At 34.6% G+C, this 18,249-nt stretch overlaps 1 protein-coding gene across 1 annotated transcript in view; it reads left to right on the top strand.

Annotated features, from left to right (window-relative positions):
* Positions 1-18,249, top strand: part of HCN1 (hyperpolarization activated cyclic nucleotide gated potassium channel 1) — a gene marked incomplete at both ends in the record, with an annotated part of 205,193 nt that overhangs the window by 137,441 nt on the left and 49,503 nt on the right. The gene's annotated exons all lie outside the window — the stretch shown is intronic.

Below are 18,249 nucleotides of genomic sequence, written 5' to 3'. Positions count from 1 at the left end.
CAAATGACAAGCTGCTAAACAGATACAGTATTCCTGTCTTCTGTGATACTTGCAGAAGGTGCTGAGATTTCTTAGTGTAGAGGGTTATTAAAAGATATTTGCTATATCTTAAATATCTAAATATCTAAAAGATATTCTGCTATAGCGCAGAATTGCAAAATAATCTGAAAGAGAAGAAACATAAGGGTGCAGTTCAGAAAAAAATATCGAGATGGTTTCGAAGAGTGCAACTGTAATTCTAAACAACATGCTTGTACTTATAAATGTGTTAATTCTTTTACTTGTGTGCATTCTTTTAAATATCTTGATGCATAATTACATCATCATGAATTCAACCCTCTAACATCTAAAGGAATGTGTAAATGCAACCTCTAGAGCTCAACTGCTAGTGTGGACTGCACAGAGAGAGACTTATTTTTTGAATGTGAAAATATTTGTCACATCAGGATAGGGCATTTATTAGCATCATTAGCTCGCTCTTTCTGTTCATTTTATTATTTTTCATTTCTTATAATTACATGAATTTTTTCATAGTTGTGATATTTATTTTGGCCTTGATCTTACCTGCTTTTGAACTGCAAAACAATAGGTATTATTACGAGAAAACAGGACAAAAACAATTCCCTCTCTCTCCCTAAACAAAAATCAGAAGATACTCACCTTAAACAATACAGCAATGACAAAATTATTGTTGTGTATTTTCATGTGCAACTGACTAGGGTAAGACTTCAGGAGAAGAATAAAAATCAGAATACTCTTACCAGACTGCTGTCCTGTTTTGTTCTGGTACTTTGTTATTGTGGTTCAGTTTCTTGTTACAGTCAGTCTTGTTCAGGTAATTGTTTTGGTTATTTCTGCCTTGTATCTTTAAAAAGGCAACTGATTCCTCCTAGTAGCATGTCCCATGCAAGCCAAGTGCTATCCATCCGGCTGCAACGTACCTGTGCCAAGCTATAATAGACTCCCACTGCTTCTAAAATGACAGACATGACTTCCTTTGATTTATTGCTGTGTTGTGGGTAATTTACCTATAAAGTGTTCTGCTGCCTTGCATTATAGATTAGGTTTCTAACAGCTTTCCATATGAAAACTCAGGCAAGCTCATTACAATTTAAGCCATCCTCATGACAACTATATAAAATTAACTGTGAAGGTGTGCAGTTACTCTAAATCTGGATTTTACAAACATCCTTTTTTTTTTTTTTTTCCCACAGCAATTATCATAGCTTATATATATATTATAATATATAATATATATTATATATATATATATATATATTCTTTTTACTTTTAAAAGGAAAAAAGAAATGAACTAATTTATCTTTTTCAAAGTCTCTGTTAGAATGTAACACAAATTACCTTTTAACAAGAGACAACTCTGTGATTCACACAGGGGAGATGTAACTAGCAACAATTATCTCAATAACACTAGTTTGATCGTGTTTGTGTCCTGCACGTGCAGAAGGAAATAGTACTCAATATTAATTGTAATTAAAAAAATAATAATTAAAAATTTATTTAAAAAATTAAAATTTATTAAAATTAATTAAAAGTATTAATTAAAAGTAATTAAAGCATGTCTTCCTTGAAAACATAGTTATTTCTATAACTAAGATGTACAGTATACATTTATAAAGGCCATGGGGTTCATGGAACAGCAGTAGGACTGAAACCTGTTCTCAGCAAAAGAACATTTTAAACAGTCTTTTGCATTGTATTGTGTGCTAAATCATCATTTTTTCCAGGCAGTTAGTAACCTTGAAACAATACTGTAACACTAATTCAAGAAGTTTCTATTTGAAAAGAGACAAGTCTCTATTAAAATAGAAACTCGTTAATAATATGAAAGTAAAATGTTTTTATCTCCGTGTTTTCATAAAATGCACTAGACTTACCCTTTACAGCAGATTTTTGCAAGCTAAACGCTAAATATTTATTAAAAGCACAATGAAAGCAGATCTCTTCATAAAAATCCCCAATGCTTTGAGCTAGCATTGTATAGTTTGGGGTTATAAAAATGTCATTTTCATGTAAACATCTGTAAAGTCTCATAGAAAAAATATTTATTTATGCACTGCTCTTTGTTATAGACAGAGCTGGCTGAATGTATTTCTTCACTGCAGAATTTGATGAACATGTAAAAATAATACTATAATCTTTCAGAAATAAAGCAAACATACAAACAAAAAAAACAACCATTGAACATTTTTAAAAGAAAAGTGAAGGCAACTGGTTCTTTGGTTGTTTTCTATTATACATTTGATAGTAGCTATCAAATACATATGTATATGTATAGGAGTCTGTTCTCTTAATTAAGACATTTCCCTACCCTTTATTTTTATTTTTTTTTATTTATTTTTTAATATAGGTCTTTCTTTTCTTCTGATTTACAGAGAACATAAGTAAGAGGAGGGTGATCACATGCAGAAAAGTCTTTATTGATGCAGAGTATCAGGAGTTTTTCAGCCCTCCTTTGGGCAGCATCAGAAGATAAACATGGGCTAAACTCCTGAGGAGATATCTGACGAAATAAACTTCTCAGCCAGGAGTACCAACACTACCAGAGACAGTCCAAAATGCTGACATGAAGGCAAATCAAGCCAGAGAACAGGAACTGAGCTCTGATCACTGTAACAGAAGTAGTAGGAAGGCATCTTTCACTTTTACCTATGGCATGCTGAGAAGTTAAAAAAAAAAAAAAAAAAAAAAAGGAACAGAAAGCAGCAGGAGCCAAAGGGGTGGTGGAGCCAAAGGGGTGGGGTTATGAGGAGGCAGAAGAACAGAACAGGAGTGCACAGGGAGAGAGTCTTTTGATGTATTTTAAGGAGGAACTGTGATAAGCATAGGAGACTATAGTGTAGGATTTATTGATGGGCATACTTCATCTGCTGAATAAAGCCTCAAATCAGACAGTACCTTCTCTGGAATAAATTCAGAAAGCATTTGTCATGTTGTCCATTTTCTTGGTCAAAGAGACAGAGATGAGACTTTTATTTCCATCTGTGGTGTCCCCACTTACTTTGAGTGCTAGCAGCTTCTGTAAGTGGATAGTGCAAATAAGATAACAGAAGAGATCCAAGGTGAGAATTATCAATGCAGTGGTCAGACTGACTTGACACCAGCAAACTCGGTTGTCAGGTGGTGAGATTCTGGGTTGCATATGCAGAAGAGATGTTATAGCAACTGGTAGTCCCTGCTCCATCAAGTGGACCTGTAAAACAGAGAGCATTTACTGTTCAGACAGCATTACTGAAAAAAAAATTAATCTGCAAGTAAGTAAAAGAATAACTATAAAAAGAGAAAAAGAGATTAAAAACTCTAATGGGGTATATTGGACCATTGATTTTAGAACAAAACTACAAAAATCAGTGAGTAATAGAATAAAAAACAATGGCACAATAAAACCACTACTGCATGTAACTTAACAAAAGAAAATATAATTCTTTACTACCAAAAAGTTGTGTTTTAAATTTTTATTTTCAAATATTTAAGAACTCAGCTTCCTCCTCTGTAGAGTGATTCCCATGATTTAGGGAAAGATAGGGAAGAACAGTGTGAGCTGGCCACTGTAAGCTCAGTCAATCACTGCCAGAGCCAGAAATGATTTAGGACAGCAGGAAAACATCATCTTCTCTCCTACATCAAACCCAGGAGAAAAATTATTCAAAACATTCCCTTTCTTCCCCCACCCCCACCCCCCCTTTTTCTTTTTCCCCAAACCCAGTCTCTGCCTTCAGCAGAGAACATCTGTCCTCCTTTTCCTCAAGACCCTCAAGAAAAACTGTCTGATTTGTGGGGTTTAGAAAAGATAGAGCCCTGATGTAAACTGTCTGTCAGACTTGCTATGGCTGGAAAATAAAGCTTTCACTCTTCTGAAGGATCCTGTGCCACTTATGCCAATGAAGTGACAGCTTCCCAAGGGAGGGTGCAGTGGTGTAATTGCATAGAATGATGTGACAAAGCAGGAAAACTAATTAAAAAAAAAATTGAATAACAAAAGCATTGTTCTGTGCCACATCTATTAACATTAGGTGTATACCCCACTGCATGTGACATTTAAATATGCGGTACAGTTATGAACAGAAGCAGGAATAGTCCTGTCACAGACTGAGAAAATGACTTTTCTTTCTATCCACAGTGACTGAAGGGAATTCCTCAGTAAAACGGCTTGGCTTTCTACTTAGCACCATGGCTAAACACTCCAAATCATTCAAAACAGATTTTAACTTTATCATTTACATCACTTTATATGCAACTTTACTGAGTGGCACAGAGGACTACTGTGCTGGCCATCAATTTGAGAAAATGTCAGTATCGAACATGAAATGTGGAAGGAAACAAAAGCTTATACTTGGTTTTGCTGCTCTAGCCCTTAAAATCCTTAGGTCACTACAGATTATTATTATATATGTTTATTATTTATAGCAAGATAACACTGAAACTTTAGCCTAAGTAATATTCTGTTTGTGTAGTTCTCAAGAATTAGAATCACGGAGCTCATTTAGTATTGTAATTTGTAATTCATTATCTATGTAGATTTAAAATATATCGATTTCATGTGAAGACTGTACAAAATAAAACTGTAGAAAACTTACATAAATAGAATGATAACTTCAGAGTTGATAATTCTTGCATTTTGTTAATGCTGCATTTGCTGAAAATAAGTCATGTCAGTGAACTTCGTGGCACAAGTAAAATAATTAAAATAAGTAAAAATAAAAACAATTTTAATACTATATATATGTATACAGGCATGCTTAGAAATCTAGTCAAACATCTCTAACACACTAATTTTCAGGTGACAACGTAGATTTTTTGTTCTCATGACTGCCTTTATCATGTCCTTAAAATATTCAAAGTTCTAGCTTTATTTTCACATTCTCTTAGAAACAAAATAGAAATTAAAAACTTTTTTTTTTTTCTCTCTCTTTCACAACAGCTTGTTACCTGTATTTTTCAGACAGCCTGCATAATGCTTCCTTTACAGGAGATGCACTACCATTCTCTTCGGAAAGTTTTCCCACTATTTCATGGCCATTGCATGAAACTTAGTGGTCTAGACCACAGAGTCACTTGAAGACTGAAAATGATATTTAGAGTAGTAGCTCAACATAACACTGGACTGAGATTATCAATCGCACATATGAAACAAATAGCCTTGGAGTCTATCACACAGTGGTACTATAGCTTTTCTAACTATGACAAAAAAAAAAAAAAAAAAAAGGCCATCTTATTCTAGCCTAAAACCAAGCAAAAATCTGCTAAAATTTCTGATGTTGAAGATAGTTCTCTGAAAAATATTTAAGATGGTAAGAAATGCATATATATATATATATATATATATATATATATATTTAATCTATCTTCTTGTAAGCCCATCTCACCCCTCCCCCCTTTAAAAAAATAAAAATAAAAAAATCCTTAGGTCTTTTTATAAGATATATAAGTTTTGTACCATAAACAATTCCATAGCTTATGTAAGCAATTCCATTCTTCATGTAATTTTTCAGAATTCTTTGTTAGCTTTTCAAAACTTCCACACTTTTTCATAGCCTCTTATAGATGTTTTGACCACATTTCCACAGTTCTCTGTATTGCACATGTTACAAAATGAGGGGAAAAAGAGTTATTTAACAGAATTTCCACTGTTTCTCTTTAGTAGTTAAGGCTTTTAAAATTTACTTTTGGATGAACCCGGCTATATTGAATAAAGCACTTTTCCTGAGTGTTTCTGTTAATATGATTAGCACAGAAATACAATGTGACAATTTCTTTCAGAGTTAGATCACCATAGAGATGTGGGAAGTAATACAATATTATTAAGATTTTTTTCTTTGCCTTTATTGAGATTAAAGAATGTGACTTAGCCTGGTTGATGCACTGAACTATTTCTTCACAGCCAGAAATATCCCAAGTATTGTTAGTTTATCTGCTTGAATAAAGTTATAAAACTTATTTTTTTTTTTAAATCATGGAATGGTTTGACTGGGAAGGGACCTTAAAGATCACCCAGTTCCAACCCCCCTCCTATGGGCATTGACACCTCCCACCAGATCAAAGCCCCATCCAGCCTGGCCTTGAACATCTTCAGGGATGGGTCATCCACAGCCTCATCACACTCAGAGAAAAGAATGTCTTCCTAATGTCAGTTTATCCTCTTTTATTTTAAAGTCATTTTTCCTTGTCCTGTCATTCCACTCCCTGACGACAAAGACACAAACGGTCCCTCCCCAGATCATCAAGTAATAGTATTTATTAATTGTGAGTTCAGAACAGAAGTTCAATGGTCTCCTCTAAGCTCCTGCAGGTTCTTAAAAACAAACAAACAAACAACAACAACAACAAAACACTCATTGCTGCAGATAGCACTTATTCAGGTGCTTATGTGTTAAATGAAGTGGATTAATTACAGCTCATGGCCCTGTGCAGTTTTCTTACCCAAGAGCAGAGTCTGCATAGCATGAATCTCTGGCTGAGTTTCCCATTGCCTAGCTTCTGCATAATTCATTATAATGTATTGGAAAAGCAAAGTGAAATATGACTTCCTACTTTCTACCCCTATGAAGAAAAAGAGAAGTTTCTCACTCTTTTTCTAGTTTGATATGTGTTTATTATGTAGAAGAGACACAGAGATGCCCAGCATAGAAAAGCCATCTTCTCATCATGAAGACACTGCTGTGAAATGAGGGAAGATTAGTTTCAGGTCTCTGGTCAGAAGTCAAGAAAATCAGTACATCCTATAACTGAGCAACTGGACCATCTTTGTTCACCAAAGAATCTCTTTTGTCTCTCATTTTGGCTTTGTACAGACCTTCCCATGCATGATAAACTTACTACCATGCAAATTTCTTTGAAATGCACCCATTTACATGCAAGTTCTTGCTGATGAATTGGCATTTTCCTGTAATTAATACAGAAAACTGGCAAGCCATAAGTCTTATCAGAGCCAGAACTTCCAGGATCAGCAGCTGTAATATGTCAGTGTTTCTGTCTTACTCATACTGGTGCTGCTAGGAACGCAGATGTTGGCACAACACCAAGCGGATGTAACAATTACGGTGCTAATAAAACATTATTTTTTTTCTTTTTATTACAGCTATTTAACAATAGATATAATGTAATATAATTTTGACCTAATTATTCCTTTTTCTGTATTCCTTTTCTTAATTACTGTTTCAAATTGCTTCTTGAAGTAACTGGATTTCATGTGTGCAAGATGCTAATCAATTAAGCATGCAGATTTAGCTGAATACATTGTAGCATGTGCTGAATTTAGCATTATGCAATGTTTCTGTATTGCAGGATCAATAGGGTGAGATGAAACATGTGCCATGGGAAACCACGTGTTCCTGAGATTCAAACCTAATAGGCATTGCTGGGAAAAAAAGTAAATCACACAAAAGTAGGTTATTGACACTTGACTTACCACCTTGTGGTCAGAGTCATCACCAAAGAGAGCTGCAGTGTGCATTCATTGGCTATATACAGGTTGCTTGGGCTGGCCCAAAGTTATGTTTGTGCCCAACACTGAACCGAAGGAGTGACGGAATAGAGATTAGCTGCTCTCACATCCTTGCTTCCCCTGAAGCCGTACTTCTGTCTCAGATCCCTTCACACCAGGCACTTTTAAAATGTATATTCTTTTTTTTTTTTTTTTTTTTATCAGCACAGGTAAATGGAAAAGTTAAAAAAAATTAAAAGATAAGGAAAATTGTATGAGATGACTGGGTAGGTATTAAATTTCACTTCAGAACTGGCAGCTTTGGAGGAGACCGTTACGGCATATCTGATATTTTGAAATAAGCTGTCATCTGCACAGTATTTTTCTCATTAAAAAAGAAAATCATCGTGCTTTAGACTTGATACAGTTTCACCTCTAGTAGCATAGAAAAGAGATGCTTTTCTTTTCATTCCTCAGGTCTTTGATAGTTGCTTCATCAAATCAGAGTTCTGTCATTGCCTCTGTGAAGAGAGGAACTGAGCTTGGTTTTCATGATCCTTCCCTCCCCCTTTTAAAACAGGAAAACATAGATTTGCACAAGATAATGAAAAGAGTAAGGAAACAAAACTTCTTCAGATAATTCACTATAAATTAATTTATTAAACAACATTCACTATAAATTAATTTAATTAAACAACAACAAAAAAGAACAACAACAAGAGATTCTTTGTTTTGCGGGACAGGTTTAATTTCTTTGTGTAAGTAAAATGACAGCTTAAAGCATTCTTGCAAGCAACAGTTCTCTTTGAGGGGTAATTAGTGACAGATAGTAAATAGATGATAGTTTTTTAGCCTAAACAAAATCACTTTGGTTCCCACCAATGTTAAAGAATTATAAAAGTGAACCTATCACACCATTCAGCAAGGAAACTTAATTTTTAGTTTGATCTACCATTGACTATAAACTAGGTTGTCGGTGTTTTTCTTTGTTTGTTTGTGTGTGTGTGTGTGTTTATTTTGTGTGTGTGTCTGTGTGTGTTTTCTGTGAAAATATCTGTATGCTGACCAGAATAGCAGTGTGGAAAGCAGAAGATAACTCTAGTTTCTTTGCTATTTCAGCCATTCAGGTAACTGTGATGGACGGATAAGTTTATTACTGTGCTTGTACCGAAATATAAGTAATGATTGATTTGCAGCATGAGCATCACTGTTTGGTATTTTTCTGAATACAGAAACCATTTTACAGACCATCTGTGCTTACTCATTTTTTGGTATTTGTAGTTTTTATCACAGATAATCATCATGGAACTGACTGTTGAGGTTAGTGCTAACTTCAGATTTTACCTAGTATTCCGTTAGAGACAGTTCTTCTGTGCCTTGGCAGACAAATCTAAATTTCAGTTGGCTCATGAAAAAAATGCAATTGTAGTCCAAAGAGAAATGGGAGATGTTTATGAAATGCAAGTCATTATTTCTGCAAATTTTGTTGGAAGAACAAAAGATGGACAGGGATCTGAGACTTGTCCCCATTTGAAACATGGAGATATTTCAACATTCAAAAGCTTCTTTACTTTTCTCCTATCTCACATTTTAATATTCACCTAATAATCCCAAACAAAGCTAGGATGAAAAGGTGAGTGTGTAAAATGTGCAAACAATAAATTTAGTATTAGCCTTGAAAGTAGCATAACAATATTTATTGATTCCTGGTAGATTTTACAGTAGGGGAGGTAAGATCCCATGGCCAAGTGCAGGAAAACTGTCTGCAGTCATCTAATAAATATGAAGCAGGAACCTAAAGAGATGCTTTTTAGTTTTAGGACAGATCTGATGATCCCACTTCTACACAAATTAAAAACATTGTTGTGATATGGAAGGGAATGAGCACTGTAAATTGGAAGCGTGTAGTAGCAGGTAGTAAAGGTACTACTTTTAAATGCTGGCAAGACTGAAGTTGAGTTTAAACACTTCAGGAATTTCTGTTGAGAATACTTAACAATTTACAAAGATACTTTTTAACCTTCCTCTTCTATTTGTTCTCCAGTAATCTAAAAGCTGTTCAGGTGCTCAACCAAGTACAGCAGATAAAAGCTTAGATAATGTTGTGTTTGTATAACAGTATCATGTAATAACAGGGAATACTTGTTAGCAAGGTATGATTCCCTTCCTATAGAAGAGAGCTGATCAGTGAACATTCTCCACTTTAATCTACCTCCTGGTAACTGAAGCTTAAGGCATTGGCACAGCTGAGACAATGCAACAGACCCAGAATATTATTGTTTGGTTCTCTAACTGTGGATCAGGGCATACACACTGTTGACAGCAAAAAGAAGATAATAACTTTGGAGACCCAACAGATGGGTTCATTACATAACATCGTTTGCACTATGAAATGGAAAAACTGCATGTAACAGTATCCCTCGGTATTGATAGGACCTGACTGTACTGTCACTGTCAAACAGTGGGTGGGCCAAAATTAGGAGTCCCCATCTTTTATAAGTAGGAATACTGGTTTTGTTTACTTTACACCATTGTGTGTCAGAATAATGTTTGCAGTTGGTGACAAACTAAGGAGTTGAAGGAGAGAAAAATATCAGGTCCTCAGAATAAATGTGACAAGAGAAAATTGAATTGAAAATCTTCTAAATATCCATTAATAAATATAAGGTATACAACTCTTCTAATTCATTTCCGATTAATCCATAACTTAATGCCTTTTATTATTATTTTAACATAGAAGCCACTTATAAAGTTAGACTGGAAGTTCTTGCAAAAGGAAAACAGCACATAGCCTATGATTATTTTGTAGGCTGTCTGTGATTATTCCATGTTATTCAGAAGATTTCTGGGAGAATCAAGCATCAGGAATTTTTTCAGACATCATTTTTATTTTTACATACTAAGATTATTCATGCGGCTCAGCTCTAGTGACTTGGAACAATTGAATATCTGGGTTAATAAATCATTTTAAAAGTTTGTAAACAATTTCCAATCAAATTTCTTTATAACTTCTTTACCAAAAGGGTTGTTAGGCATTGGAACAGGTTGCCCAGGGAATTGGTTGAGTCACCATCCCTGGAGGTCTTTAAAAGACGTTTAGATGTAGAGCTTAGTGATATGGTTTAGTGGAGGACTTGTTGGTGTTAGGTCAGAGGCTGGACTCGATGATCTTGAGGTTTCTTCCAACCTAGAAATTCTGTGATTCTCAAATGAAATGATTGAGTGAAACTAACGAATATATTACTTCCTGTGACAGTGAGATAGCTATCATAATGGAGGGGAAAGTGCCACATTACACATGAAATTACATTTTTTTTCTGACATAGTTTGTAAATGCCATCTTATAGGTAATGTATAATAGAACATATAGCACTTAATTCAAACTCCTTATGAAGAATTTTAGCAAAGTGATACAAAAATATACAATTTCTTTATTCACAATAGTGTAGTTAAGTGGAAATTACATATTTTCCTTTTATGGTCTTTGCACAGACTCTTGCCAATCTTATTCTTTTAATCTTAAGAAACAAACTTTGCTGAAAGATTTTTTTTAAGTGATGTTGCTCCCTTTAGATAAGGAGAAAAAGCATTTCCCCTTTATATTCATTCAGTGTACTCATTCATTAAACTTACAGTTATCCTTCTGCTGTAGATTGAAATCTCAACAAATTAAATATAGATATATTGCTTAAAAATTAATTGCCTGTGAATTTTAGGTCTGATGAAACTTCAGTCTACATTTTTTTTTAATGAAATCTTCATTTAATGAAATCTTCATTCCTTTTTTTTAGGAATCTTCATCAATGTAATTTGAGTGTTAAGGTTCAACAGAATACCAAATTTAAGTATAGTAGACATTACAGATATTTCAGTGAATTTTAAAACATAATGTTAATTTGTTATGTTTCATTTTTAATTGAGAATTGAAGTTTACTGAACATTTCATAGTTTCTGCAATTCTATGATTGTTTGCTTTCCAAGTCCACTTACAGATTTAATAATTTTGAGAAAGGGGCTATAAAACCTCTCATGAAGTTAATATGGGAAAGCTACTCACTTGCTCTGTCTCTTTGCAAATTCTTTGTGGCTATTGTCCAGTTCTGTCTGTGTCCATATATGCCTATATCTCTAGAACTGTGTAATAATGCTGCTTGCTGGAAAAGGGTGTTTTTTAGTGTCCAACTGGCTTCCCACAAAACAAAATTTTCCACAAAAGAGATCGACCTCTTCACACTCCAAGAAAATTTTATCAATTTTCCTAAAAGTCGTCTTTTCCTTTTTCTAATAAAATAATATATATACATATATATATATGTGTATGTATATATATATACATACATATATACATACATATATATAATTTCTTGTCTCCAATCATTTTGAATTTCTTTTTGGATAGCTGCAATATTAAAATGTATTTGCCTAAACCACCACTTCACATAACATGTACTGTATATGGGGATCCCTGTTGAACCTCCTCTCTTTTCCTGAAAAGTCATCTGCCTGCTACATCTCTTGTAGAAGCAAGGGGCCTAAAACTACATGGATAAGCAAGTTAATATCAAACTGAGACAATGTTAAGTGTTTAGATGTTCCGAATCAATTCTGTCCTGCTGCCTCATGAACTAGTTCATAAAGTCTTTCACATTTTCCTTCACTGGAAAAGTAAATGAAATTTTCTGTATATAGAAAATACAATCTTGTGTCCAGCAAAATGAAGGGTAATAGAAGAGGCAAAGCTCCTTAGTTCTTCCAGCTAAATTTTCAAGCACCTACAGCATCATAGCACAAAGAAAACGGATTGTGTCATCAATGCTGCATGCTTACATTTTGTGGAAATCATAGGAATTGCATATGAGTTCCTAAAGTGTAAAGACAGGGAACTTTCACAGGGATTAAAAATGTTGGAGAATTGTTTAATTAATTAATTGTTTAATTGTTTAATTAGCATTGTTTAACTGTGTGTTTGCAGAAATACTCTTCCAAAAAAAAGCTGTTTGAATAATATGCAAATACTTGGCAGTGTCTTTAGTCTTACTTGAAAATCTGTAAAGATGAGCTAGTGTTTGAAATGGCATACACTCTGACAGGTAAGATAATTGACAGCCATCTGAATCTTTATTCCAGTCAATAATAAAAGGTTAGACAGAAGAGAAATTTTATATTTGTGTTGCTTTATTAAAATTAAATCTTTAATATCTCAGACAGCTCAGTAGTTTAGTTCATTTTGTCAGTAGTTATTTGGTGAAGCTTTGGCACACTATCTTAATTTGCCTCATGTTGATTCAGAAAGAACATATTTATTGCCCTCCCAATGTAAAGCATCCATCTGCTTTTTCCACTAGGAATTTAAAACACAAATGTAAAATCCTCAACTGGAATTTGATAACTGAAGTGCCTCTCTGTAGCATTTGCTTTCATCTCCTAATAAGCAAATTTATTAAATTTACTATTTCCAATTTAAAATTTTAAAAGAACATAGGAAAATGATTGAGCTAGAAGACAATTCTTTTATTATTTTTCTCTTGGATCAGATGCTATATATGTATGTATCACCAATAAAAAAGGTTCATATTTTAGAATCACCAAATTATTATTTTAAAACATAGAGTTATAAACATGTGTTACTGAACTAGAAGCCATTTCACCTATCACAGCTAATTTATCAGTGATAGTCATTTGGATCTACTCCAGGGTCAATGAAGAGAGAGATAAACATGACAAAGGTGAATATATTTCATCAGTGCAAGACATGAATTTTAGAATGAGATGAATTGTCCCTTCTTATCTCTTTCCAGTTACAATAGAAGAGGTCAAGGTAACTGTTTTGAATTAGACACTTGACTTCTAGAAAGTTGAACATAGGTATCTCACTAATAACAAATAGCTTCCCAATCTTTGTTGTCATTTCGCATTTTCAGCACTGTTTAGCACAGAAAGAGACCAATCTAAGTTTTACAATTCTAATTTTCTGTTGAATGTCCTGTTTTGATGATAGGCAGATTCACTGTCTTTTGAATTGCTTGAAAGTAGAATTAGATGAAAATTTATAAAGAAAATCATCCAAGTATTAATATGTGTAAGAAGTCCTCAGGATATCTTCTGTGTGCCACCTGCTATGCAGACCATAACCTGTTATCTACACAAAACTGATTTGCTTTAGGTAATGTAGACCTCTTTCTGCTCTTGCAAGAAATGCTGTTTTAAGACCATTTCATCTGCTTTCTCATGTACTGCTGCCATTCCTTCTCCCATTGAGGTTGTGGGCTCATCACAGAGTTTTACAAAGGTTAGGCTGGAACAAGTCTTTCAGAAAAACACCTAAAAGAATGGTGCTGTCACAAGGCTTGCATAGTACTTCAGGGAACGTTCCTCAAAGTGAGCTCAATGACGGCATAAAGATTAGAATGGTGTAAAGCTTCAGATGCTAGTAATACAGAAAAGTCAACAAACTTTACAGTATCAGTACAGTTTTGAGGGAATCCAGGTGATGAAGCTGATCACAAAGTGACTGCAAACAACCATCTGAAAGCACCATAGGCTTTTGGTGTTCTAGTAGATAACAAAGAAATGTGGGTGAGACTAAAATAATAGGTACAGTTTGAGTCATTAAAGGTGCAGAAAGATGCACTCAAGCTAGAATGAAAAAGTAGAGATCTAGTATGCTGACTTCTGAGCAAAAAGTAGAATAGAATACTTGGATGAGGTTGGGAAGAGATGTGATTCCCATCTATAAACACTCCGGGGAGAAATAACGAGGGAGAGCAGCTTTCGGAGCCGCTGCATAAATTTCTCCTAAGCATTCATTGATTTACATTGTCTCTGCATACATTTAGACAGAAATTTAGGGGAACATATAAAATTGGTGGTTTTTTTTTGGAACAATATTCTTAAAGAAATGATGGAGAGAGTAAGTCCAACTATTTTTGAGATGGTTTGATTTGTTTATATAAGAAGCTAGATTAAGTGAGGTTTTGCAATGGCAAGGGAATAAATTCAATAACTCAGGGGACTTATTCTTCCTAATGCAGTTTAGAAGCCATGCAGAATTCTGATGGTTCTTCACTTGAAGTTCATTATTTAGAAAATCTTCATCTTTACCAAATTGCCTTCTCTCACCTTCCTGCTCCTTTCAAGTAAGTTAGATCTGCATGTTATCATGCTGCTTAGATTAATCTTGTATACATGTCAGGCAGTCATTTTCAAACAAATTTCAGAATACAAGTGAATTTATTGTATCCAGATTGTGGGACAGAACTTGCTTAATTCAGCAGAAGGATTTTACAAATGATCTCTGATTTCCTTTTACAATTGTAATCATTTCATATTTTTTTTTGTTTGTTTGTTTTGTTTTGTTCATTTTTTTCACAGTATTTTAAAAATAAAATTAATTTTCTGAAAGTATTTTAATAACATACTTCAAGGGTCAAAATTACATTTCTAGTGAAAACATTGAGACCTGAATAAAAAGGCATTAAACAGATGTAAATATAGGTTTCCTGGAGAAGGTTTTCCAGGAGAAGTAAGGCACAATTGCTGAAGCCAAAGTCATTTCACGAAGTGCAAAAGGTGTATCATTCAACCAGGATCTTTTCAAGTGACGTTACAGGGACGTAGGTCACTTGGAGTTGTTGAGTGTTGATATTGTGGAAAAATCTGATATTTTCACTTATTGTTGAAAGGAACTGAAGTAGTTTGGGTGTGACCAGGTATGGATAAGTTCCAGGTCCAGGTAACAGATACGTAACTACATGCTTATTATCATGTAGCACTGAAAATGTCATTAGTTCAATAGTTTTTGACTGGTAATGTAATTAACTGGTTGGTCACACTCAAAGAGGTGCGGTCAATGGCTCAGTGTCCAGGTGGAGATCAGTAATGAATGGTGTTCCTCAGGGATCAGTCTTGGGATTAGCATTGTTTAACGTCTTTGTTGGTGACAAGGATATAGAGTGCACCCTCAGCAAGTTCACCAATGACACCAAACTGTAGGGTGTGTCATCCTTTCCCTCCAACACACTGATGGACCCTCCATCCAGAGGGACCTGGGCAACCTTGAGAGGTGGGCCTGTGGGAACCTCATGAGGTTCAGCAAGGCCAACTGCAAGGTCCTGCATCTAGGCCAGGACAATCCCAAGAACCAATACAGGCTGGGTGGAAAATGGATAGAGAGCAGCCCTGGGGAGAAGGACCTGGGGGTGTTGGTTGATGAGAAGCTTGACATGAGCCAGCAATGTACGCTTGCAACCCAGAAAGCCATACCATATCCTGGACTGCATCAAAAGAAGCATGGCCAGCAGGGTGAGGGGGGTGATTCTCCCACTCTACTCTGCTCTTGTGAAACTCCACCATGAGTACTGCATTCAGCTCTGGGATCTGCAGCACAAGAAGGACACGGACCTATTAGAGTGAGTCCAAAAGAAGGGGCAAAAAGATGATCAAGGGGCTGGAGCATGTCTTCTATGGAACATCTGTCCTTGCAGGCTGAGTGAGTTGGGGTTGTTCAGCCTGGAGAAGAAGAAGCTCCAGGGAGACTTATTTCACACAGTTGTAAGAAAATCACCTGAAGTGCTTTTTTTTTTTTTTTTTTTTTTTTCCTTTTCTTTTCTGAATAAACCAAATTAAAACAAACAAAAACAAACAAGCCAACCAGAATTTTCAATCTAGAAGGAAAGAAATGCAATGTGATTCGAAGAATCATTACAGAGAAATTATTCCACTCATGAACAGGATGATTTAAGTGTCAGATGGAATGGATTATTCAGGGTCAGCTACAGCTTTTTAAAATGCAATACAAATACAAAATTTTGACAAAATTTAACATCACTGACAAATTTTTAAACTACTTTAGATGTGAAATCCCACTTAGACAAACCATGAAAAGATAATCATTATACATATTTATTCAAGGAATTCACAGTCCTAATAAGAATTTTTAAAACTTTTTTGATATTATTAAAATAATAAAATTATCTTGATGTGATCTGCGCTGTTCTCATGTGTATAAATAATAAATAAATGTTTAAAAGTCAAAGTGCCTACATTTGTAACCATTATTGATATCTGTGGTACCCAAAGAGAAACTTTTCTTCAAAACTGACTTGGAACAATTTATTTTTATTTTTTTTTACAGAAAACAACCATATTATTTTTGCTTCCTCTTTGTATCTTCATTTAAACACTTTTTTACAATTAAAGTGTGACAAGCCACAGTGACAGCTAGTCTTGCAAACCCTCAATATTGCCAATAACTTAGAGCAGGCAGAACTGAAAATAAACGTGCTTTCCTGACCAGGAACAATATTCTTCAAATAAAACCTAAATAAATTAAACAAACAAACAAACAAATAAAGCAATCATGAGTTAATGAAAGATATAATTTGCTGAAGAAAAGAATAAGTTAAATGTTTTGATGGATCACTTCATGTGAATACCAGGACAGAATGTCAAGAAGGGAGGAGTAGTAGCATGAATGGTGCAGAATAACACACAGGAGAAGATCAGAAAAAGATTTATTACAGAGTGATAATATATTGTGTGCTCACAGGATCAGATTTTTTGACAGAGAAAGAAACATTTCAGATGGTTAAATATTTCTGTGAGACTTTAAATTTGTAATTGTAGATACTAAGATTAAATGCTTCTAATATGCAGATGTCCCTATTATGCCATGAGTTATTCCACTGGAAACATTTTAAGAGAAGGTAGTGATAAGCACTACATTTTTACTAGTTTTATTTTTTCTGTTTCCCTAAAATTCTCATGTGTAAGCATAATTCCTGGTAGAGAAAAGAACTAGTTTGCGTGGGAGAAAGGATCTATTCAAATAACAGCACTAATGACAGGGAGCAGTGTAAATTGCTGGCAAAGCAAATTGCTCTTAGCGTAAATGTTCTCTTCTTCAAGGTTATTCTGATACAAATGTCCTTTGCAACTCTCTTACGTTATACGCTGCATATCTGAAACGAATTTACATTTTTGATTAGCAAAGATTATTCTTTATTTATGTTGCTCAAGTATGTTAGAATGAAAATAAGATTGTGTAGAGGAGTGCAGCCCTGTGCTATGGTGAATTCCTTTCCCTATCTATGTGTTATGACGCATTACATGTTCTTCTTGTATGAGGGCTTGATAGACGGTTGGACAGTGCAGCCTCTTTGGCTTTGGAGAAAATGCAGAAAAGCCAACACAGCAGCCATCAGTGAGACACACAGAACATAGGGTGATCTTGTCTCCCTTCTCTCCCAATAAATCCATACCTAGAATGGCTGCAACTGATTAGTAGGATAATTTTATTAGCAATACCTTGTTTATGTGAGAACAAGACTGTCTTCCAATGTCCCAGAACTCTGATTCATACCCAGAATACATGGATAATTTTTTCCATATCATTGCAGAAAACACTGATGAGCATGCAAATTTAAATCTCATTTTGAAGGATGGGGGGAAGAATTCTTGCTTCAGAGGTGCAAACGAGACTACAGAGGTTACTTCAGACTTGCATATTCATCATACAGTGTTAAATATTTCCATGCAAAGTGAAAGTTCTTACTTAGGAAATGTGTGTTGTATGTGTGACACCATCTAATCTTTTGCCACTTTGGGAAAAAAAAAAAGAAAGAAAAAAAATAAACAAATTTCAAATCCAGCAGAAACAATGGTGTTCAATTATGCAAATTAAAGGATATATGCTACAGGTCGTAAGGAGAGCATGTACGTTGTAAATTCATTTAATTGATCTACAGAGATGCTGGTTGTTATTAAGTCTTCACTGACTTAATAAAGTTTCTGCAAAGTTTTAACTCACC

Source organism: Netta rufina (assembly GCF_964035555.1).
Source record: "Netta rufina genome assembly, chromosome: Z".
NCBI lineage: Eukaryota > Metazoa > Chordata > Aves > Anseriformes > Anatidae > Netta > Netta rufina.
Note: the sequence above shows the minus strand (reverse complement) of the source record. Positions and strands in the feature narration are given on the sequence as shown.